Here is a 24,102-nt window from a genome sequence, read left to right as displayed (position 1 = left end):
CTACAGCCCCTGTATAACCAATCACCCTCCTCCCCAAGTTCCATAGCCTCCTCACCCAGATGCCCAAGTATGCGGTGGGGGGGCCTCTGGCCACCCGGCCACTCCATCCCAGAGGATTGCCCAAGCAACAGAAGGCTGGCATTCAATAAGTTTCAAAGTGCTGTGTGGCCTTGTCCTTCCCTCCTCCACCACCCCTCCTGGTGCTTCTCTCCTCCACCACCGCTCCTGGGCTACCTTGGTAGTTATCCCCTTATTTGTCTGATGAATGAATAAAGAATGCGAAGCAACAATGACTTTATTGCCTCTGCAAGCGGTGATCGAAAGGAGGAAGGGAGGGTGGTTAGCTTACAGGGAAGTAGAGTGAACCAAGGGGCGGTGCGTTTCATCATGGAGAAACAAACAGAACTTTCACACTGTAGACTGGCCAATCATGAAACTGGTTTTCAAAGCTTCTCTGATGCGCACCGCGCCCTCTTGTGCTCTTGTAACCACCCTGGTGTCTGGCCGTGCGAAACCATCAGCCAGGCGATTTGCCTCAACCTCCCACCCCCACCATAAACGTCTCCCCCTTACTCTCACAGATATTATGGAGCGCACAGCAAGCAGTAATAACAGTGGGAATATTGGTTTCGCTGAGGTCTAACCGAGTCAGTAAACTGCGCCAGCACGCCTTTAAATGTCCAAATGCACATTCTACCACCATTTTGCACTTGCTCAGCCTGTAGTTGAACAGCTCCTGACTACTGTCCAGGCTGCCTGTGTACGGCTTCATGAGCCATGGCATTAAGGGGTAGGCTGGGTCCCCAAGGATACATATAGGCATTTCAACATCCCCAACGGTTATTTTCTGATCTGGGAATAAAGTCCCTTCCTGCAGCTTTTGAAACAGACCAGAGTTCCTGAAGATGCGAGCGTCATGTACCTTTCCCGGCCATCCCATGTTGATGTTGGTGAAACGTCCCTTGTGATCCACCAGAGCTTGCAGCACTATTGAAAAGTACCCCTTGTGGTTTATGTACTCACCGGCTTGGTGCTCCGGTGCCAAGATAGGGATATGGGTTCCGTCTATGGCCCCACCACAGTTAGGGAATCCCATTGCAGCAAAGCCATCCACTATGACCTGCACATTTCCCAGGGTCACTACCCTTGATATCAGCAGATCTTTGATTGCATTGGCTACTTGCATCACAGCAGCCCCCACAGTAGATTTGCCTACTCCAAATTGATTCCCAACTGACCGGTAGCTGTCTGGCGTTGCAAGCTTCCACAGGGCTATTGCCACTCGCTTCTCAACTCTGAGGACTGCTCTCATCTTGGTATTCTTGTGCCTCAGGGCAGGGGAAAGCAAGTCACAAAGTTCCATGAAAGTGCCCTTATGCATGTGAAACTGTCCCAGACCTGCAACACTATGCGATCCCACCAGTCTGTGCTTGTTTCCTGAGCCCAGAATCGGCGTTCCACCGCATGAACCTGCCCCATTAGCAGCATGATGCCCACATTGCCAGGGCCCCTGCTTTGAAAGAAGTCTGTGTCCATGTCCTCATCACTCTCGTCACCGTGCTGACGTCGCCTACTCGCCTGGTATCGCTTTGCCAAGTTCCGGTGCTGCATATACTGCTGGATAATGCACGTGGTGTTTAATATGCTCCTAATTGCCAAAGTGATCTGAGCGGGCTCCATGCTTGCCGTTGTATGGCATCTGTACAGAAAAAAGGCGCGGAACGATTTTCTGCCATTGCCCTGACGGAGGGAGGGGCGACTGACAACATGGCTTACAGGGTTGGCTTACAGGGAATTAAAATCAACAAAGGGGGTGGCTTTGCGAGAAACTGAATGGCCCTCTCAAGGATAGAACTCAAAACCTCAAGGATAGAAGTCAAAACTGGGTTTAGCAGGCCGTTGATTTCACAGAGGGAAGGAGGGAGGGAGGGAGGAGAAAATGAATACAAAACAAATCTGGTCTATTTCTTGTTTTAAGCCACTTCTTCTGTCTTCATACATCTTGCTGGCAGCAGACTGTGCAGTACGACCGCTAGCCATCATCATCTCCTGGGTGCTCGGCAGAAGACGGTGCAGTATGATGACTAGCCATCATCTTCTCTTGGCTGAAGGTTAAAAGACAGTGCACTGCCGGTAGGACTGAATCACCACGAGACGAAACTTAATAGGGAAATGACCTGGCTGAGTCACTCCCATGTTTGCCCAGGTGCCAGATTAAAAGAGCAACCAGGACTACGTCGATGATGGCTACCAGTCATACTGCACTGTCTGCTGCCAAAAGGCAATTAACTGCTGCGGTGTAGCAATGCAGTACCACGTCTGCCAGCACCCAGGAGACATACGGTGACGGTTAGCTGAGCGGGCTCCATGCTTGCCGTGGTATGGCGTCTGCACAGGTAACTCAAGAAAAAAGGCGCAAAACGATTATCTGCCCTTCCTTTCACAGAGGTAGGGAGGGAATGGGGGCCTGACAATATGTACCCAGAACCACCCGCGACAATGTTTTAGCCCCATCAGGCACTGGGATTTCTACCCAGAATTCAAATGGGCGGTGGAGACTGCGGGAACTGTGGGATAGCCACCCACAGTGCAACGCTCCGGAAGTCGACGGTTGCCTCGGTACTGTGGACACACTCTGCCAACTACATGCACTTAGAGCACTTGTGTGGGGACACACACAATAACTGTATAAAACCGCTTTCTACAAAACCGACTTCTATAAATTCGACCTAATTTCATAGTGTAGACATACCCTAAGGGAAGTAATTTGTTGCAAGTGACCAATTTGCAGGAAATTGCTGACAGCATGTCTTAAATTGCTTTAAAGTTTACATAAGCAAACTATAATTAAAACACACATTTCAAGCACACATGTTAAATACTATATACTATTCTAAACGGTACTTATACTAAACTATAATTAAAAGAATATTAAGCTTACTCTATAAATCCATTATGCTTTCTTTTAAAAATCAAATCACTGCTGCTACTTTTCAGCTCCTGATCAGTCAGCTCTGTTCTAGCTTTCTTTTCTCTCTCTGCTGCAGTTCTTCTCTGGCTTCTCTTGCTGGCTTTCCCGCTCTTCCTACTCACCTTTCTCTTTCTCAGATGCAGCCTCTGGACTCTGAAACTGTTGCTGGCAGCTGTCCTTTTATGCTACATTGTAGCTCTTTCTTTATATTCATAAATTCATAGATACTAAGGTCAGAAGGGACCATTATGATCATCTAGTCTGACCTCCTGCACAATGCAGGCCACAGAATTTCACCCACCCACTCCTGCGAAAAACCTCTCACCTATGTCTGAGCTATTGAAGTCCTCAAACTGTAATTTAAAGACTTCAAGGAGCAGAGAATCCTCCAGCAAGTGACCCGTGCCCCATGCTACAGAGGAAGGCGAAAAACCTCCAGGGCCTCTTCCAATCTGCCCTGGAGGAAAATTCCTTCCTGACCCCAAATATGGCGATCAGCTAAACCCTAAGCATATGGGCAAGATTCACCAGCCAGATACTACAGAAAATTCTTTCCTGGGTAACTCAGATCCCACCCCATCTAACATCCCATCAAAGGCCATTAGGCCTATTTACCATGAATATTTAATTACCAAAACCATGTTATCCCATCATACCATCTCCTCCATAAACTTATCAAGTTTAATCTTAAAGCCAGATAGATCTTTTGCCCCCACTACTTCCCTCGGAAGGCTATTCCAAAACTTCACTCCTCTGATGGTTAGAAACCTTCGTCTAATTTCTAATCTAAATTTCCTAGTGGCCAGTTTATATCCATTTGTTCTTGTGTCCACATTGGTACTGAGTTTAAATAATTCCTCTCCCTCTCTGGTATTTATCCCTCTGATATATTTATAGAGAGCAATCATATCTCCCCTCAACTTTCTTTTGGTTAGGCTATACAAGCCAAGCTCCTTGAGTCTCCTTTCATAAGACAAGTTTTCCATTCCTCGGATCATCCTAGTAGCCCTTCTCAGTACCTGTTCCAGTTTGAATTCATCCTTCCTAAACATGGAAGACCAGAACTGCACACAGTATTCCCGGTGAGGTCTCACCAGTGCCTTGTATAACAGTACTAAAACCTCCTTATCCCTACTGGAAATACCTCTCCTGATGTATCCCAAGACCGCATTAGCTTTTTTCCACTCACAGTAGTTGTCCTTGGTCAGTGAGGACCCAGAGGTCAGAGGTGCATCTGTGTGAGCTCGCCTTCCACCTAGGGGATGGGGAGGGAACAAGGCACCTTACTTGCTCCACAACTGAGCACTTGCTCTGACATCACCTGCCAGCCAGCTCTTCTGCTTCACTCCACTGGCTGCCCTGCCAGCCACTGTTCCACTCTGCCAGCTGCCGCACCAGCTGCCTTTCCGCTGGCCACCCCACCAGCCGTCATTCCTCTGGCTGTCCTGCCAGCTTCTGTGCTGCACACAGTCACCTTCTGCTGCCACCTGCTTCTCTACTATGACCTCTGCAGGTCAGCCTCTCGAGGTTCCCCCCAGCTCTTAGTGATTTTTAGCTCTCAGTGATTGTCAGCTCTTAGTGGGGGAATTTCATTGCTGAAGCAGGCTGGGTAGTAATGCTGTCCCACAAGAAGTGATTACAGTTCTAGTGGTCACTTAACAAAACAATAGACCCCTAATGGAGCCTTACTTTGCTCTATCTTTGAATAGTAGGTAAAGGCAGGTTAAACCATGCCTGGGGTTCTGAGATAGAGCTCACATCTCCTAGCAGGGACACCTGTCCCCACCCCCTTTTCCTTTCACAGGAGTCTGGTATTCAAGCCCCTGGCTTAGTGGGTTCATTTCCATTGAGGGTGACCCCCTCAATCAGGACAGGCTAAGCACAGTTCTGCTGCCCTTTACTCATACAATAAAGATAACATTGATAACAACATTTTACTACCCCCGCATTCAGTACTAAAGTGATTTGTAACCCAAGACCAGCCAAAGTTGATCGCTTTGGCAACATAGGTCTGTCTGCTGGATACCTAGGCAGAGTTCATGTAAATACAGTCTGCTTCTGAAGTCTTTTTCCCCTCCCCAGCTAGCTGTTAGGGAAGAGTTCAAACGTTCAGTGCATTCACTCAAACTACTAGTTCTTTACTACTGAACCTTCATACGTTAATGAAGGGTTCTCAGTTGCCCAGAACATGACAGGGGCTGGACGGTTTTTTTTTCTGGTGATCCTCAGAAACATAATGGGAGAAGGTGAGGTTCACTATCCTCAAAAATAGCAGAGAGATTAGAAGCCCAACTCCCAGTGGGCTTCCTTTGAAAATCCCTAAAGTAATATTGAACCTCTGTAATTCAATTTAACATTTATAGTAAAGAAGGACATGCTGCAGGATGTGTAATCGTAAAGCTGTGGGTCATGGTCCTCATTACATAGACTCATCACTTTTTGGCTGTGCTGTGTAATATATATTTTTTGCTTATACAATGATGTTTTAATTGTGTTTGTTAAAAAAGAATCATATTAAAGACTCACTTTTGAAAATAAGATAGTTATAGTGTGTAAATGCTTTAAAAATAGCTCTCTGTATTTAGGGCTAGATTGTTGGGAGCTCTATCTCAACCTAACCACATAAATGCCTGTCACAATCTGGCCTTTTAACTTTAAGATTAGGCCTTTAGTGTTTTATATTTCTATTTATTTTTTTTATTTAAAAGCAAAGGGGTGGAAAGCTGGTGAATCTCTCCAGCTGGAAATTCCCCTCTGATGACACCCTCCTCCTGGCACCTGGCATGGGGGCATACTGAGGGAGGGATCTGTGGCCAGAGCTGAATGCACTCCAGCAATCTCCAATTGGCACTCTGGCTTTTTGAGGCCATAGTCAGCAAGATCTAGTGCAGAGCAACCTTGAGCCTGGTATACCCTGGTCAGAAATGGTTGCTGACTAGCCCCAGGATCAGGGAAACAGAAACAGCTCCTTTGTGGCCTTTCCCCCATCAACTGTGCCAAATGCTTTCTCTGCACAGGTGAGGAGTGAACTCTATGTCTTTAGAATCCAGAGGTGTCTAAATCACTTGATGTAGACTGCAGTAGCTTTCAGAGACCCAGCATCACCCACAAGCTGCAATAACCCAATGCACAGAAGCCTGCTGTTTCAGACAGAATTTCATTTTTTTTTGCTGAGTAATTGTTTTAATACTCAGCAACACCCACGTAACAGCAAACTGTTTAATGATGGGGCTGTTGTACCCCTACCGAAATATTCAATAGAGCTCTCTCTCTCAAAAAAAACCAAAACATTTCTGTGGAAAATTGGTCCAGTTCTGTAGAAATTTTCCATGGAAACGCTCCACAGCAACTTTTCCATGAAAAGCATTGAGAGGCAGCCATATAGTGGTGACACACATTAGCTTCTTTATTATCACAAAAAAAATGCTGTAGCATTCTCATGATAACATACACTAGGGTGTAATGCTTTAGGATATCAAAGCCGGTCTAATAAGTATGCAAAATTATTGCATATTGTGCAGCTGCAGTAAATCCATAGCAGTGTTTAGAAACACTTCCTAGAAGTCAGGTATACTACATGTTTGCAACCAGGGGGATAGAACCAAGGAACTTTAGCTCCAAATGCACAGGCTTCTAATATTGATATTAAAGGAGAATTGCCATTGACAGTAGGATTTACATGTTCTTTTTGCCACTAGAGGAATGACATGGGGCTCAGTCTAATCATATTGAAATCAGTGGGTCACCTGGTGTAAATATGTAGCTCCTTTAGCTTTAATGGAACACTGATAATTTATAGCAAGCAAGAATGCACCCCATTAACTAAAGTGGAAGCTGGGCCAGGCCCATAAACAGTAGCACTTATTCTGGTCTGATTCTGCCCAGCTGAGGGCAGGGTACACCTATACACTAATCAATGTGCTTCACCAACTGGCAAATACAGATTTTGGATTCTAATCTCCACTTTATCAGTGTCAATCAGAGTAGCTCCTTTCACCCCACAGGAGTTAGACTGATATATATTGGTGTAATAGAGCTCAGAATCTCATCCATAATTCCTAGGTGTTGAAGGGTGTCTTAAGGTTGTAATTTCAAGCTTATTTCTGATGTTCAAGAATTTGGTGAGCTTGATACACCCTTATTGCTGTTTTAATATAATTTTCTTTGTGTGACATATTTCATCCATGCCTCCAAAATGAAAGGATATATATTTTTCAAACAGCTTAGCAACTCACACAGCATTGTATGGGTGTATGAGAATAAAAGGAAATGGGACTTTTCAATATTCATTTATTCATTTTTAGTGAAACATGAAAGTCACATAACCTTATATCTAATCATAACAATTATACAGTACTTCTGCATCTTCAAAGCACTTGACAAACAATAAGTAATTAATCATCAGCCCTCCCTTTGAAATAGACAAGTAAGCATTATTAACACATGGGGGAAAATGAGACATAAAGAGGTTAAGTTTCTTGCCCAAGGCCATAGAGTGAAACAGTAACAGAGCCAGTATTAGAACTCAAGCATTCCAGGCTCCCAGTTCTGTGGTAAGTCTACTAAACAACAGTGATATATAAAACACAGACTTTGACATCCATTCCTAATAACCAATCACAATAATCTTACAGCAGCTAAGGATAAAAAAATATAATCTTAAAACTGGAAAGAGATTGATTTATTTCTGCACCATTCAAAAATACTGTGCTATATTCTATTATCAGCAAATTTATAAATCTTCAAAGAGAAGCAGAAACGGTATGTATTTCCCTCTTTTCTGAGTCATCTATAGATGGCCTCAATTACCTGAAGAGACCGCCCTAGTCCCAGGATTGGTGTACTGGATAAGAAATATGAATATTTTTATAAAACATATAGCTAATCACATGGTGTTGGGCTTGATTCAGGTTTGACTAGATGGAATTATGTAGGAGGTCAGATTAGATAATCATAATGGTCTCTTCTCTTAAATCTGTTACTTTACTTGAGGGACAAGGTACCACTCCACAAGAGTTAGGATGGCAGAATCTGGTGCTCTATTAATTAAGAGCTGTGTATTAGGCAGAATAAAAATGACTGTGTCTAGGCATATGGTAGATTCATTTTTCAGTATGTTGATGATTTCAAAGAACATGTAGTAACTGAACAACATGTGTTGGAGATATTCAGGTGCCCACACCACCTACACAAAATGATATTTTGGTGCTGAATAAATATGAGTCAATGATAATGACAAATCTCTTTCACACTGAGTAATTTCTATTGCAATTGAAGATGCATACTGTAAAAGAGGGCATGCAAATGTACTAACACATTTTTTTCTCCTTCAGAATAATTATGTATTGTAAATAGCTTTCACAGAAAACAAAACTCTTCAGGGCTCTTGTGGAAATAGATTTTTAAAATGAAATAAATACCTTTTAGTGGGAATATAAATATCTTCCCGTTTCATTACATTCCTTAAATACTGCAGTGATAGGCACCCAGAAACACCTCAGCTAGATGACAAAGCTCTCTGTTGTATGCTGCTTTCTGTCTTTGATATGAAATGTTGCATCTTGATTCACAAATGCATTAAAGTCTGAAGGCAAAATGCTGCTTTCAGATCCACATGGCAGATCTCTGCTCTGATATTTTTTTATGTGTGCAACTCCTACAAACGTTTTGCACAGTTAAAGAGAATATTGGAGAGAAAATCTGCTGTGTGGACCCAAGGGGGAAATTTTGCTTTGTGTGTGGAACACATCTTCTTTTGTCAGAGCGGGGTCCCCATTTTGATCTCCAATTGTAATAGCTCCATATCAGCTAAGAAACTTAGGATGAACTCTTGACCCCACAGAAATCAGTGGGAGTTTTGCCATTGACTCCAGTGGGACCAGGATTTCACCCTCAGTGCCTGGAACCTGGTTAGGATGATTACAAGTACATTTAATTAATAAGGTTCTGTGTCTCTCTCAGAAAAAAGAAAGAAGATTAAATGTACTCCTCACACTATTCATGTTTTGCAAAGTCAGTTTACTGCATTTAATGGAATGTTATGTGCACCTTGGGCAGGAGGGATATACTTCCCAGCTGCACTCCATAGTTACAGCACAGTGAAATCACTTGTTTCATATGCTTCTGTGATACACATTATGTTCCTCTGCTCATGACAAGCATGTTACAATTTCCACAGTCCAGTGCCAGTGACAGAAATACAATGGGGCAGTTTTGCACTCACTAAATCATTTATCAATTTAGTAGGTTGGATGATGCTGTGGTTAGGTCTGAATCCTTTCCCACCCTCTGACGTGAATTGCTTTTATTAATCTTCAAACAGTTGTACTAACCAAATGACTATTTACCAGTTACTCGACGTCCTTTATTTCAATCCACATTGTGGATTTCTTACAGTGCAGATCTCTGATGCCAGTGAGAATTCCATGAGTAGCATCAGAGCACAATAGGTGCCTAGATACCACAGGGATGAACATAGCATAGGGACCTAGATAGATACATCAATGAGATTAGTTAAGATAGAAAATGCAGTAGAGAGTCATGCTGTATACCTCGTGGCTGCAGGGCCTACTTGTTTCACCTGGCATTTAAAAAGCGTTACGGGAGACTGAAGTATTGGGCAGTGCATTGGGGTGGTGTTATTTGTATTTAGGGCTGCTGATTGGTAGGAAGGGTATACTTGGTTCTGTAACTATAACCCAGGACACTGAGGGTCTGGGTAATTTTTATTGTCTAAATGGAAAGAAAATAAATAGATATTAGAGTTTTGCTCTGTGGACTAGAGAGAAGAATATTGCCTTTCGTTTACAATTCTGTACTGATGTCAATGATGTTTATATAGTCAACTAAGTTAAATTTCAGCCTTTACAATGAAAGCAGACAGTAAAGAGCTGAAAATGAGCCTGAACCAAAAGCTTGGTTTTGGACATCCACAACACGTTAGGGAAGTTTTGTTCTGGTTTAGGCTCTGGATTCATGACCAGCACACCTCTCTAATAGACAGAACCAATGTCTGCATTGAGACCCTTCAGCATCCAATCATCTGGATCAGAACTTTGTGGCTTAGGCTCATCTCCAGAAAAAGAAATTTCGCTTCCAACAGTCAAAGAGGATATTACGAACTCTGGTAACAGCTAGTTGATAGTTGATACACAAACACACCACTGTATGCCTGAAGTTAGTGAAAGTTTGCCTGAGTAAAGCATGGCTAAAAACTAAGCAAAGGCTTAAGAATTTGTCCCAGTGGAAAAATTAAAAAAAAAAAAAGAAGTATTAATCATTGCTTTGCTTTATCTCTTAGAGTGAAATAGAAACATTCTTCCTCCTGCAAAGGAAATCAGTTACTAAAATAAAATAAAAATAAGTTACTGCCCCTTTGTTACTCTCAAAATGTTCACGAACAGGCTTTGACAGGAAAGGAGATTACGAAGATGTCATGAGAGTCAAAGTCAGTTGCTCATAGAGCACAACAATAATAAAATGAGTTGCCTTTATTTTAACTTCCTTTGGCCTTTGAGCTAACAGTTCAGATTCTTGGATTTAGTGTATTGCAGGCTGACAGAGCCATTCAGTACTGAAACCACCACCATAGCCCCAAAGGTGATTTTCCTCTCAACCTGGCTGCCCATACGTCTCCTGCAATCTCTGCCCTGCCATCTGTTTAAGTTTTATGCCCCACAAATCCTGTTTATCTGTTTATTCATGGACTCCTTAGGAATTCTGGAATACAGGAGACTTGAGCCTAGGATGAACCATCTACTGCAAATACTTATGGGTGATGGCTTGGGAAGAGGCAGACTCAGGATTGCCTCAGAGTTTTCTCCAAACCATTACATGTGGGGAGCAGGTTTTGTTTCCCAGGGATCAGGCAATCATTCTGCTCCTAATCCCCATGTTGGCCCACTTCCTCCCAGCATTAGACATCAAAACCCTCTGTAGAGTCTGAGGTAGGAGTGATGTGCTGTGGAAGCTCCAATGTTCACACGGAACAGAGAAGAGCAGCATGGAGGGTTCTCTCCACTTCGTGATAACTGGGAGAATGATCTGGCCAACAAGTGTTAGGTATCAGAGTAGCAGCTGTGTTAGTCTGTATTTGCAGAAAGAAAAGGAGTACTTGTGGCACCTTATAGACTAACAAATTTATTTGAGCATAAGCTTTCATGAGCTACAGCTCACTTCATCGGATGCATTTAGTGGAAAATACAGTGGGGAGATTTATATACATAGAGAACATGAAACAATGGGTGTTACCATACACACTGTAACGAGAGTGATCACTTAAGGTGAGCTATTACCAGCAGGAGAGCGGGGTAGGGGGGGAAACCTTTTGTAGTGATAATTAAGGTGGGCCATTTCCAGCAGTTGACAAGAACATCTGAGGAACAATGGGGGGTGGGGGGTGGGGAATAAACATGGGGAAATAGTTTTACTTTGTGTAATGACCCATCCACTCCTAGTCTCTATTTAAGCCTAAGTTAATTGTATCCAGTTTGCAAATTAATTCCAATTCAGTAGTCTCTCGTTGAAGTCTGTTTTTGAAGATTTTTTGTTGAAGAATTGCAGCTTTTAGGTCTGTAATCAAATGATCAGAGAGATTGAAGTGTTCTCCAACTGGTTTTTGAATATTATAATTCTTGATGTGTGATTTGTGTCCATTTATTCTTTTACGTAGAGACTGTCCAGTTTGACCAATGTACATGGCAGAGGGGCATTGCTGGCACATGATGGCATATATCACATTGGTAGATGTTCAGGTGAACGAGCCTCTGATATTGTGGCTGATGTGATTAGGCCCTATGATGGTGTCCCCTGCGTAGATATGTGTAAACAGTTGGCAAGGGGCTTTGTCGCAAGGATAGGTTCCTGAGTTAGTGGTTCTGTTGTGTGGCATGTGGTTGCTGGTGAGTATTTGCTTCAGGTTGGGGGGCTGTCTGTAAGCAAGGACTGGCCTGTCTCCCAAGATCTCTGAGAGTGATGGGTCGTCCTTCAGGATAGGTTGTAGATCCTTGATGGTATGTTGGAGAGGTTTTAGTTGGGGGCTGAAGTTAATGGCTAGTGGCGTTCTGTTATTTTCTTTGTTGGGCCTGTCCTGTAGTAGGTGACTTCTGGGGACTCTTCTGGCTCTGTCCATCTGTTTCTTCACTTCAGCAGGTGGGTACTGTAGTTGTAAGAATGCTTTATAGATATCTTATAGGTGTGTAGTTAACCAGGCTATGACAGGCTTTATTCTGAAAAGCCCTGGGCACAACACACACCTCATATTGACTTCAATGGGAGCTGTGGGTCCTCAGTATCTCTCCAGATAAGGGCAACAGTTTTCAGGCTATGAACAAGCAAAACTGTGTTCTGGAGAATATCCCAACTAGAAGGCATTTCTGCAAGAGGTCTGGCATAAAGGCTGTTACTTTGCTCCCAGCCTCTTCTAACTTGGATGATAGGAAAAGAGCAGTTCGATTTTTTCTCCTTCATGAGCAAGCAAACCTAACCCAATAGCTCCTTTACAGAAAGTAAAACATCCACAAGAAAAAGAAAAGGAGTACTTGTGGCACCTTAGAGACTAACCAATTTATCTGAGCACAAGCTTTCGTGAGCTACAGCTCACTTCATCGGATGCATACTGTGGAAAATACAGAAGATGTTTTTATACACACAGACCATGAAAAAATGGGTGTTTATCACTATAAAAGGTTTTCTCTCCCCCCCACCCTACTCTCCTGCTGGTAATAGCTTATCTAAAGTGATCACTCTCCTTACAATAAGAAAAGGAGTACTTGTGGCACCTTAGAGACTAACCAATTTATAATAATGCTCAAATAAATTGGTTAGTCTCTAAGGTGCCACAAGTACTCCTTTTCTTTTTGCGAATACAGACTAACACGGCTGTTACTCTGAAACCTGTCACCAGAAAAAAGTGATTCTTTCTAGTGATTACTAGGAAGCTTGAGACGCTGGAGAGGAAGAAAAAGAAATTTTGGGTGTTGGTCATTAAAGAAATAAAGGATGGGCCTCTTCAATTGCAATTCTTCTGTGGAGTTTCAAAACTTCTGATACTGCAATATTTTATCTGCTCTGCTAGGGAAAAATGTATCAGAATGGTCTGACATTCAAGAGGTACATCTGTATCTCCGAATGCAAGAAAGCACACTTTCAGTAGACTTTTGTTATGAATTTTAGAGAATTGTGTGTACTTGCCAGTTTCTTTCAACAGTAGCTCTAAGTATCACTAGAGGGCACTAAGACAGCTGTGAGACATTTAAACTTTAAGGCTTTGATCCTGTTCCTGTTGAAGTCAACGAGAAAACTCACATTGACTTTAGTTGTGTTGACTCAGACCATAAAAGCCTGTTTTCTCTCACTGATATCAATGAAAAAACAAAAATAATTAAAAAGAAAAGAAAAAGAAGCTACCTGTGTCCAACAAACCCACTGTGAATCATTGTCATGCTTGAAAGTAAATGTAATTAATAGATCAAATTGATTTATAAGAAAAATATACATCTTATCATAAAAGTAAGATGATATAAATATTGTACACAGTGCCTCTTGAGACTACCTGAGCATGTACACTTGATGCTTCTCTTTGACAGAAACAACTGGTCTTAACAATGTAGTGATTGTTGAATAAAATCTTTCAAAGTAAAATACAGTATGTGTATTACTGACATCTTGCCTAGTGGCCTAGATGCAGGGCTCTGCAATATGTGGGAGACCTCTGTTTGGTGCCGGATCTTGTTATTTTGTTCCCTAGAGCGTCAATGAATACATCAACAAAAAATCACTATCTTACAGCCATGGATCTGTGAGCTTGTCAGATTTCATAAACTAAGCTACACTGGTCCTAGTCAGTACTTGATTGAAAGACCTCAAAGAAAAAAGGAGTTGTTTTTTTAACAGAATCCAGCAGCTATTTTAATCTCCTACAGAAACTTTTCCTGCTGTTCAGATTTTACTTCTCTCCAAACTTTTATTGGATTTTTTGTTTGTTGGATTTTTTTAAAGAAAATTATATATACATACATATATATATATATATATATATACACATACACACACACACACACACAAGCAAAATCCTAAGGTACTTATTCAGATTTTACTCTAAAAATTAATCAGGCAAAACTTCAAAGGGAGTGATGAGTAATGTTGAGATAAGGAGTTCAGGATTTGGCCCATTATTGATAAAATGGCAAGGTCGAAATATTAATCACAAGGTGACTGTGGGCCTCAACTCTGAGTGTCTTATCTTTAACTCTTCCCCATATGACTGCATGCAGCAATAATAGGTCTTTTGCTTCATGAAATATCATTATGTGAGTTTACTGTACACTTTGCTGTATAATTTTATAAACCATTGTGTACGAAATGCATTATGTTGAAATACTTAAGGGGTTACTGCTCCAGGAAAAGGCAGGGAGTTAGGGTTTGATTTTCCAGTGCTTTGCAACCTACATAATCATTTACCACTGTATAGATAGTAACAACAGGCCCAATCTTATGCCAATTGAAGCCAATGGAAAGACTCCTGATGGAAGTTGGGTCAGGTCCTGTGTTTCCTCTTCACATCTAAACAATAAAGTCTAGACTTCCCCGGTAGTGAGTGGGACTTGGGGAAAAATGAAGGCAGACTAATTAACTGTTTGAGGTGAAAAAAGAGAGTCCATCTTTGATAAGAATTCAGGATGTAGGCATGTTATCCACCCAGCTTATCTTTATGGAACATTGACCATTTGAACTGGTCATTTGTGTCTGGATCTCAGACATTGAGATGATGCAATTGCCACTAGAAATGGAGTTTTTAGATGTGGCACAGAGAACATTCTGACAGTGGCTTAAAAGATAATCCCATCAATTTGATAAGCACCACATTTAAGTCCCAGGGCAGGGGAGGATCCTGAAGAAGAAGAAAGATATATAGTGAGCCTTTCAAGAAACTCACCATTATAGGTACACGGATAGGGTGAGAGAACACAGACTCCTGTACTGGAGGGTGAACAGCTGAAATTGCTAATAAGAGGTTAGAATGCTAACTACCTCTTGGTGTAGTGGTTACGAGAAGCCAACAGGACCAGTCCAGTATTTGAGAGAAGATCGTTCTTATAAAAATGATGCAAAAACATGGATGACCCCATTGGTCTGGGGAGCCTGTGTGTGACATATGCATTTGTTGGACATTGCAAATTTCCATGCTCCCTGGCTATTGGAAATTTCCTGTTCATTTGTATATCTCTAACTTCCCAGACTAGTACATATTCTGCATTACATTGTCATATCTAACATTCTGCATTTCTTTTCTCTTTATTCATTTTAGTGCCGTCACTGATATTTTAAAGTAATATCTTATTATGAATATATTTTAATGTGTTATGAAGTGGGCTTCACAGTAAGCTACCATCTCTTAACTAATAATGTATAGTGTTAGAAATGATAGTTTTCCCCATGAAAATTTTGAAGAAAGCCAAAAAAAAAAAAAGGAATATTTTTGGCTGAAAATGAAACACTTTGATTTGAATATACTGACATGGTGCCTCATAGGAATGGTAGTTCAGGTGCCTCATGCCAACATTCTTCTCTGTACACAAAGCTTCCTGGCTAGACTACATATCCCATCATGCACCATTGTCTCCCCTCTTGCCAAACTATCATGGTGCATGATGGAAGTCCCTAGTCACACCATGCAAGCTGTAGTGTGGCAGCAGAACCCGTCCCAAAAAGAGAATGGAAGAAATGAGATACCCGAACTACAATGCCCATGAGACACTTCAAAACATTTCTATTTGAAAATGCCATGGGTTTCTGACTATACTTTTTGGTTTTCAGATGAAAATTTTCATTTTTCATATTTTTGTTTTTTCAGTTAAAAATCTAAATTTTCCACAGAAAGCAGAGGCTTTTTGTGAAAAATTTCATTTGATCAAAAATGCAAATTTCTGTCAAAAACCAGTTTCAACAGAACATTTTCAACCAGTCCAATTTAAATAGTTTAATAGTTTTCACAATTATAAAAAGCAGCTTATTGAATATTTTGATATGTGCAGAATAAGATTTTTAGCACATTTGTAAAAGACAAATACACTTGATACATACACTTGATTATAATTTTAAATTCCAACCTGATTCAGCACCACCTTCACACTCAAATAATCTTTCATCTTGTAAGCAATCCTCTTGACACCAATGAAACTAGTCACATAAGGGATTAAAGGAGTTGGTGCCATCTCTTTGAATTTTTACTTTAGTCTTCTTTTTCCCTCATCATAATATCTGGCCCAGTCTCAGTCAGGTAACAGGAAACTGGTTATTGGCATTTCATTAGTCAGATTTGGGATTATACTGTGAATACTAAACTATAATTGATCCCAAAGCTCATCATTTACATCTGCTGCAGTGTAAAATGCTCACTATCCTTCTGTTATGGCTGATTCCACTGACAATTATTTTGCATTATGTTCTATACCCTTTTTTATTCTAACAAAATCTCACAATTCTCTCCCTAATAAATAATACATAAATAATCAATAATTAATAAAAGCAACTGCTATACATATGGGTATGATACTTTGTACCTACATTTATTTTCCCTACTGTCAAACATCTAAAAAAATCATGACTTGGTTCCTGGGCTGCTCTTAGTTACGGTTGCTTTGGAAACTGGTTCCTTGGTATTTGCACACGTCTCAATTTGTACATGACTATTCTTTCAAAAATAACAAGAATGTTAAAATGTGTGGTTTTAGTCTGTGTCTGTGTCAGGGTTAAGGTGTGGATCTCTCGCTCTCTCCAGCTGGATAGCTGTCATGCATCAAAGCCATACCTCTCAACATCTTCAAAGCTAAGGCACCCATAGTCTAAGAGGCTCAGGTCTCAGCTAGGCCACAGCCTTCCCATGTGACCTTGAACAAGTCACTTACATGCTCTGTGCTTTGTTTCCTCATTTGTAAAACAGGGATAATAATACTTCTTTTCTCTATCTTCTGTCTGTCTTGTCTGTTTAGATTGTAAACAGTTTGGGGCAGTTACTGTCTCTTACTCTACGTGCTACTGTATTATTAATTATTATTATTACTATTAATTATGATGATGATGCCACTCTTCAGAGACCCCTCTGGCTGCAGAGTGTGTGTGTTGATGCTCTCCAAAGAATGCCCCATCCAGTCCCTCAGGTCAGGGGAGAAAGCCATTTTGGTTCCAATTCCTGCAGGCGATAGCGGTAAAGGATGGGAAATGGTTGGATCTTTGAGAATGCAGAATCACGTGGTCTTCTCTGAAGAGCCTAAATGACTCCAGAAAAAAATACTAGATTAAAGAATAAGAAATGCTTTTAACTTATAACCTTGTAAATCACCCAAAGTGGCATGTATAACTACTCATTCTAAGGATCAGCTAGCTGTCATTCCATCTTAGGAGCCAGACTTAATAGGATTTTACCAGGATGTCAGCTAGACACCAATTAGTTTTTTTTAAAAAGCTACTGTGATTTAAAAGCTATGCAATAGATATGTCTGTTACATGACTTAACCTTTAAACATGTTTTATCTTTATATAACATGCAATAATTGTCTCATTAAATCTAAATATCTATCTGTCAGGGTTCCATGTACTATGTAACACATTCAGTCTACATTATTTTACTATATACAGCTCAAATGCCTCATTAGAAGGCAGCAGTGGGGCTGTGATCCCAGCCCTGCCTTAGCCCAACAAAACAAACTTTACTCTTACTAGCTTGAAGAAATATATTTGATGGGATTTTTATGTGATTTAAGTGCTTGTGAAAGTTACCAGACTGACAGCCATGGAGACTGAAATCAAGCATTTATCCATAAAACAGGTGCAGCAGTGGCAATGCAGGCATCCCCATGTTGCCACTGTCAGAGAACTTCAGCCATACGTAGAAGGATAACTTATTCTTTTGTCTTTAGAAGTTATCTCCAGGCCTTTCTGCTATAAGCAATGACAATGGTGATGATTTCTGATGTAGACACCTCTCCGTTGGAACTGGACTTAAACCACCAAATACATTTCACTTAATTGTTGAACAGTGTAAGGAAAACTTCTGAAAAGTCCTGACCTGAATTGGTAATTGAGATGTCCAAGGTTCTATAGACCTTTTATAAACCTCTGAGCCATACAGTCCCTCTCACTTGTTTAACAGCTCTGTGTTGCTTCTACTGAGATATTTACTTTCCAGTATTTAAGTTTAAAATAGAAGCTTCTACACACCCATTTGTATAGTCATAAACCATTCCTCCATAAGAATTATGTTTCATAGCCACAGTTTTCTTACATTTAGGTGTAATTTGCAAGGGTACCTCCTTGTAACCTCATTTTGCCAGAGGCAAGGTTACAAATTCAACACTTGAAAGTCTGGGTATCAGGAAGTTGTAGTTTATGAAACCTAAGCATCAGACTCTGGTAATAGCTGTCCAAAGCTGTAGTGACAATCTTAAGTCTTCCCAGGGGTGGTGGAACAATTTGTATAGTGGGAGTGCTGAGAGCCATTGAACCAAACTGTAAACCTTGTAAATAATGAAAACCACTTTAGGCCAGGGGATGCGTTAGCACCCCCAGAACCCATAGTTCTAGCACCTATGGGTCTGCCTCTCAGGCCAAAGAACAATCCTTTAGGATTCATCTAGGCGCCATGGACCCTCATTATTTCAGGGAAAACTAAATGTTTGTTTCTAACCTGCAACTTCCCCAGCCCCCCAGAGACACACTAACTCAAGGATAGAGACTATAAGCTACAGTGTCCTTGGAAGGACCAAAGATTGCAAAACCTAACATACTACCCTCCACAAAATATTGTATACACAAGATTCTGCCTCCCTCAGCCACTCTACTGTTGGTGGGATATTCCACCCTATCCCATTCTCCCTCCCTCTATTGTACAGAGACCTCACACTCCTGATATAAGGCAGAGATCCATTTTTTTACATTGTGACAGACTGGGCAATGTTGAGATACATTCTACCTGACTATGAATAGGAATTAGAAAGAAACATGGGAACTTGAAAACCATGACTAAAAAAGGAAAGATCTTTGGCTTAATACTCCAGGTAAAGGTAGCGGGGAGATTCTACACTAGTCCAAAAGAAACTACTACTAACTCTTTGGTCTGGGAAAGAAAACCTATGTAATGTAATTACTCATACCCAGCAAAGGAGAAAATATTAGGTTGACCCCTATCCTGTCCACATTTAGGTCCCTCTTAAAGGTCCACTTCTGTCATGCTCTTATTAGTGAATCAAGCTGATTTATATATCAATTGCCTGCAGATATTTCCCTTCTCCTGACTTCTGTCTACTAATTTGTCCTGAGACTATGAACAAAGAACATCCCTGAGTGTTTGGAAAGTATCTGGCACATAGCGGGTACTACTACAAATAAATAACAAATAATAATCTGTTAGAGTAAAAGTAGCTGGGTAACAGCGGAAGGGATATGTAAAATAACTTGTATCTGCCCAGGTTTAGAGGGACATTTGGTGTGAAATAGATTGACAGAAGACTGAAAAACAAATTGTGCATTAATGGATGCAGATTTTCGTTCAAACAATGAAAGGTGGAATCTCTCTCTCCATGCCTCTATTATAAACTGTGTTTGATCAGACATCACTGAATAAATATGTTCACAGCACCCAACAGTATAAGTAGGATGACACAATACTGAGAAAGGGAGAGAGGGAAGACTCCACACCTGATGTGCTGTGATGCTAGCAGTAGAGATGGCGGAAAACTTTCTGTCAAAACTGATTTTGATGGAAAATTTGGTTTTTGACAAAAATGAATTTTTCACAGAAAGCCTCTGCTCCAAACTTACTTTGTCACCATGATACACCACAGCCATGTGACTCCTATGCTGAACCACCTCCGCTTACCAAGATGAGAGACCTGAAATTTTCACCAAAAACTTGAAGTTTCTGAGTGGGGCGGGGGGGGGGAGGAGAAGGATTTTCTGACTAATTCTAGCTAGTAATGAGGCAGAGAAAGCTGCTGGCAGGAGCTGCTGAGAGAGGGTCATACATTCTCTGAAGAGAGTTCATGCTTGTTTAACTCAAGTGAAACTAAGATTTTGACTGCAAGATTTCAACCTATCTACAAGGCTGTTACCTAGACTATAGAGTAGATATGATTTCATACAGCTTACTTTGAAAAGCTGACTTGTTTTGCTTTTTTGTTTCTTTTCTAATAACCATCACTCTCTTTAGCGTACTCTTGGGTTTTAGGATTTTGCAGGAGTAACAACTTGTGACGTTACCCAGGTTACGAGAGATGATGCATGCCTGCTGATGGGGGGGGGGGGCACTACTGCAGAAATGCTTGATTCATGACCCCCAAGCAATTCCCTCTCCTGAAAAGCAGCAGCCCCTCTCTCTGCAGCTTCCAGCTGTTCCTTCTGTGTCTGCTTCTCTGACTCAGCTGCCCCACAGGGAGATGGGCCAGGCTGCACCATTTGAGCAATCTGGAGGGACATGTGACCCTGCATACTGCCCTCCCCCACCCCACACACACACATCACCTCAGCAGGGAATAACTGTGTCTCCTGAATTCTCCAACCTGGAATGTCATTTACACTGCTTTACTGGTGAACAGCCACTCCTAGCTAGTTAAACACACAGCCTCCAGCATGTAACTTGCTCCTAGCTGCACAGTATTGAGTGCTACTAGCTAGCCACTCATAAATTATACTGTAGAAGAATACCAGCAGATTCTCTAGTCCCAGACTTTCCCCCAGAAATGTTCGTTTTGTATTGCCCACCACCTTGCTGAACAATGCAAGCACATATAAAGTCCATCATTCATCAATGGAAAATGCTATGCACCAGCTTTGTTATCCCAAATGAAGTCCCCCCACTCACAGTTTAATCCAAACACACTAGCTAGATAAAACAGTGAAACAAGTTTCTTAACTACAGAAAGAAAAGAAAGATTTTAAGTGACTACAAGTGATGAGACATAGAAGTCAGAACTGGTTACCAAGAAAGTAAAGAAGATAAAACACAAGCTAATTGCCTAACTTAAAAAGCTAAGTTTCAGAGGAACAGCCGTGTTAGTCTGTATTCGCAAAAAGAAAAGGAGTACTTGTGGCACCTTAGAGACTAACCAATTTATTTGAGCATGAGCTTTCGTGAGCTACAGCTCACTTCATCAGATGTTTAAACATCTGATGAAGTGAGCTGTAGCTCACGAAAGCTCATGCTCAAATAAATTGGTTAGTCTCTAAGGTGCCACAAGTACTCCTTTTCTTTTTAAAAAGCTAAGTGAACTTAAAAGCAAAATGTTCTCCTCACCATAAGCTTACAGCAGTCTGTACTGGCTTGCTTCAGCCAGGATTTCCCTGTCCCAATGCAGTTCTTTAAGAGTCACTGATGTCATGAGCAGAGATGAAGGAGGACCGTGAGGTCAAGCGTTCTTCTCCCCTGTTTATAATTCAATTTCTTGTTCTAGAAACATCCTTGCTGAGCCATAGTGGCAAAACAATCTTTTGTGGACATGAGGTTTGAATTTTCCTTGTGATGAAATGTAAATTTCTTGTTCACCCCTTCCCCCGTAAGAGAATGGTTGCTTAACTCTCCAGGTCAGGCCTCTTTCATCATCTTCTCAACTTCCAAGTACCTCAGCATCCTCTCCATGATTCGGTCTTCTGGCTGTGTCACTATCTGTTTCCCCTTTCCAGGGTTAGGTGTCACTGTCCACCAGTCAAGCCACTTCCCCAGTGGTGAATGAGGAGATCCAGGCCTGCCCACTACTCCAGGTCTCCACCCAGGGACTCTGTAGATAGCAGCCTCCTGTTGCATCTCTTTAACTTGGTTCAATACTGTTTCAGTTCCCTGGGCCACTTCCCCACAGCCCGAGCACCTTCTTTGCCCTCTCTTCAGGGCCTTCAGCCAGCAAGTCCCAGCAGCCAGCCAGGAGCTCCCTCTTGTTTCCCTAGTCCCTGCCAGCAACTGCTCTTTCCAAGTTGCTATCTTTGGTGCAGCCTGCTAGGAACACAGTCCTCACTCCTTGAGCTCCCCACAGCAACTGACCCTGCTTTACCCTGAAGCTTCTTTTGTACTAGCCTTCTGGGCCTTAATTAGTTGCTTCATGCAGCCTCTCTCCAGTTGGCTGCTTCCTGAGCAGCCTCTCTAGGCTGCTTGGAGCACTCACCTCCACTGTTCCTTTCTGGGATGGGGTATGGCAGGCCCATGAGGTTCTATTAATCCCTTCCACTCCAGTGTGGGGTGAGCACCACATCACATCCCCTTTCAGTTTCAGTCAGTGTCCCATTATTTTTGCATTTATGAAAGAGGGAGATCAGACGTTCCCAATAGACCTTTACTATAACATTCATTATTTTATAAACTTATACCATGTCCCCTCATATTCATCTCCTTTCTAGGGGAAACTACTCCTGCTGTGTTGTTCAACTTGTATTTGTACAGTAATTACCATAGCAGGATCTCTGGATGTTACTGTAGTATAAATATTACTCAATAATAATAGTATCCATATTCATAACAGGGAACACTTAGTTATTTCTGAAGTGGCAACAAGTGGAGTTTCCCTACCAATAAGTGGAGGCTAAGCAAGGCATAGGGGGCAGACTAGAAGAACCTTAGCTGAGTATTTCCAAATTTTCTGATGCTTAGTATTTTTAATGACAGAATTATAATTTCCTGACATTTAACAGTTCATTTTTGTAATCTTAACTCCAGATGCAAGCCTTACTTCCAAGAATTTGTTATTTTGTATCTACCAGGTCCCAACAGCAAATTAATAGCTATAATTATAATCTTATCTGAACTCTTCTTAATGAAGTTGTTTTAATTGGGAATTAAATATTTTCATTGTTTTAATCATGCCATAGTAGTAGTTTTTCTTAAAGATAATTCACAACACCTTTTGCCTTGAAGCAATCAATCTAGAACAGTTTTTAAAAGTTCAACAGGAATTAGAAAATAGAAGACTACCGGATTGTAATATAGAAGTTAGTGATAGAAGTACTTAGCGATGTCACCATAGCAACTCTGCTTGCACACAGGATCCTGTATTTAACCTAAAGGAGTTCTTAAAACTTCTTCATTCCTGAAATAGCTAATCACCATAGTGTTCATGTGGACAGTGCTTAGCACTCTTAAGTTCATTTGAATGCATCTTCCTTTCTTTAATGATAGATTTGTGTTAGAAATGTGTAAGCACTTTAGCTCAATATAATTTCTAACTACTGTCCGAACATTCACGTTGACATTATTAATGCAAATCATGGCAGGTGATCATAAAAGTGCAATAGTGTTCTCTGCGGGGGCTTGTAAGCAGAGACCATTTCAATAAAGTAGAAGAAACATAGCAGAAAACATTTCCAGAAATTTTGTTTAGAGTTCTTTCAATCTGTTCTCCCCTTGCTATCCACAATATTTTATAATTGTACCCTTCTTCAGCATATCCCATTATGAGCTTTGTCAGAAACAGAAGCCCTGGGCTGGAGCATGCTCAGTCACTCTATGGGGATGGTGCATTTGTGCAATCTGACCAGTATATAGGAGCTGCAAAGGAATGGTGTGTGCATGCTCTGGTCAGTGTGTAGGAACTGTGAGGGGATGGAGCTTGCTCAATCCTGATGGAATCCAGAGAATTTAGTTGCCAAACTCTAACAAGTCTCTACTGAGAATCTGTAAACTGTGTAGGGTTTTTTAGAAAAGTACTTTAAAATGAATGTGTACATTTATAGAAATAGGTTATTAAATAATTATTTCAAAGCTGAGATATGGATTTCAGCTACATCACCTGAGAGAAAAACACATAGGTTTTGTCTTAAATGCTATTTTTTGTTCCTGACTTACAGTTGCACTACAGTTAGGAAACCTGTATACATATTCTATTTTGGTGAGTGAAGCGAGAAGATTTTAAAAATATCTTGATTATAGCTAGGTAGGTTTGACAGTCTGTGCAGCCAGAGAATCAGGTCTAAAAGTGGAAAAATGTTGAAAAACAATCTGGTAAGCATTAAAGAAAATAAATCAAGAACACAATGTTTGATCCTTTCATGATTCTGTCAAACACGTATTGTCCGTACACAAAACTACTCATATATTTCTATCAACTATCCAATTGCTATACACTCTGAGCTTCATATACATTTTTAAGGTTCAG

The sequence above is a fragment of the Lepidochelys kempii genome, chromosome 1 (genome assembly GCF_965140285.1).
Source record: "Lepidochelys kempii isolate rLepKem1 chromosome 1, rLepKem1.hap1, whole genome shotgun sequence".
Taxonomy (NCBI): domain Eukaryota; kingdom Metazoa; phylum Chordata; order Testudines; family Cheloniidae; genus Lepidochelys; species Lepidochelys kempii.
Note: the sequence above shows the minus strand (reverse complement) of the source record.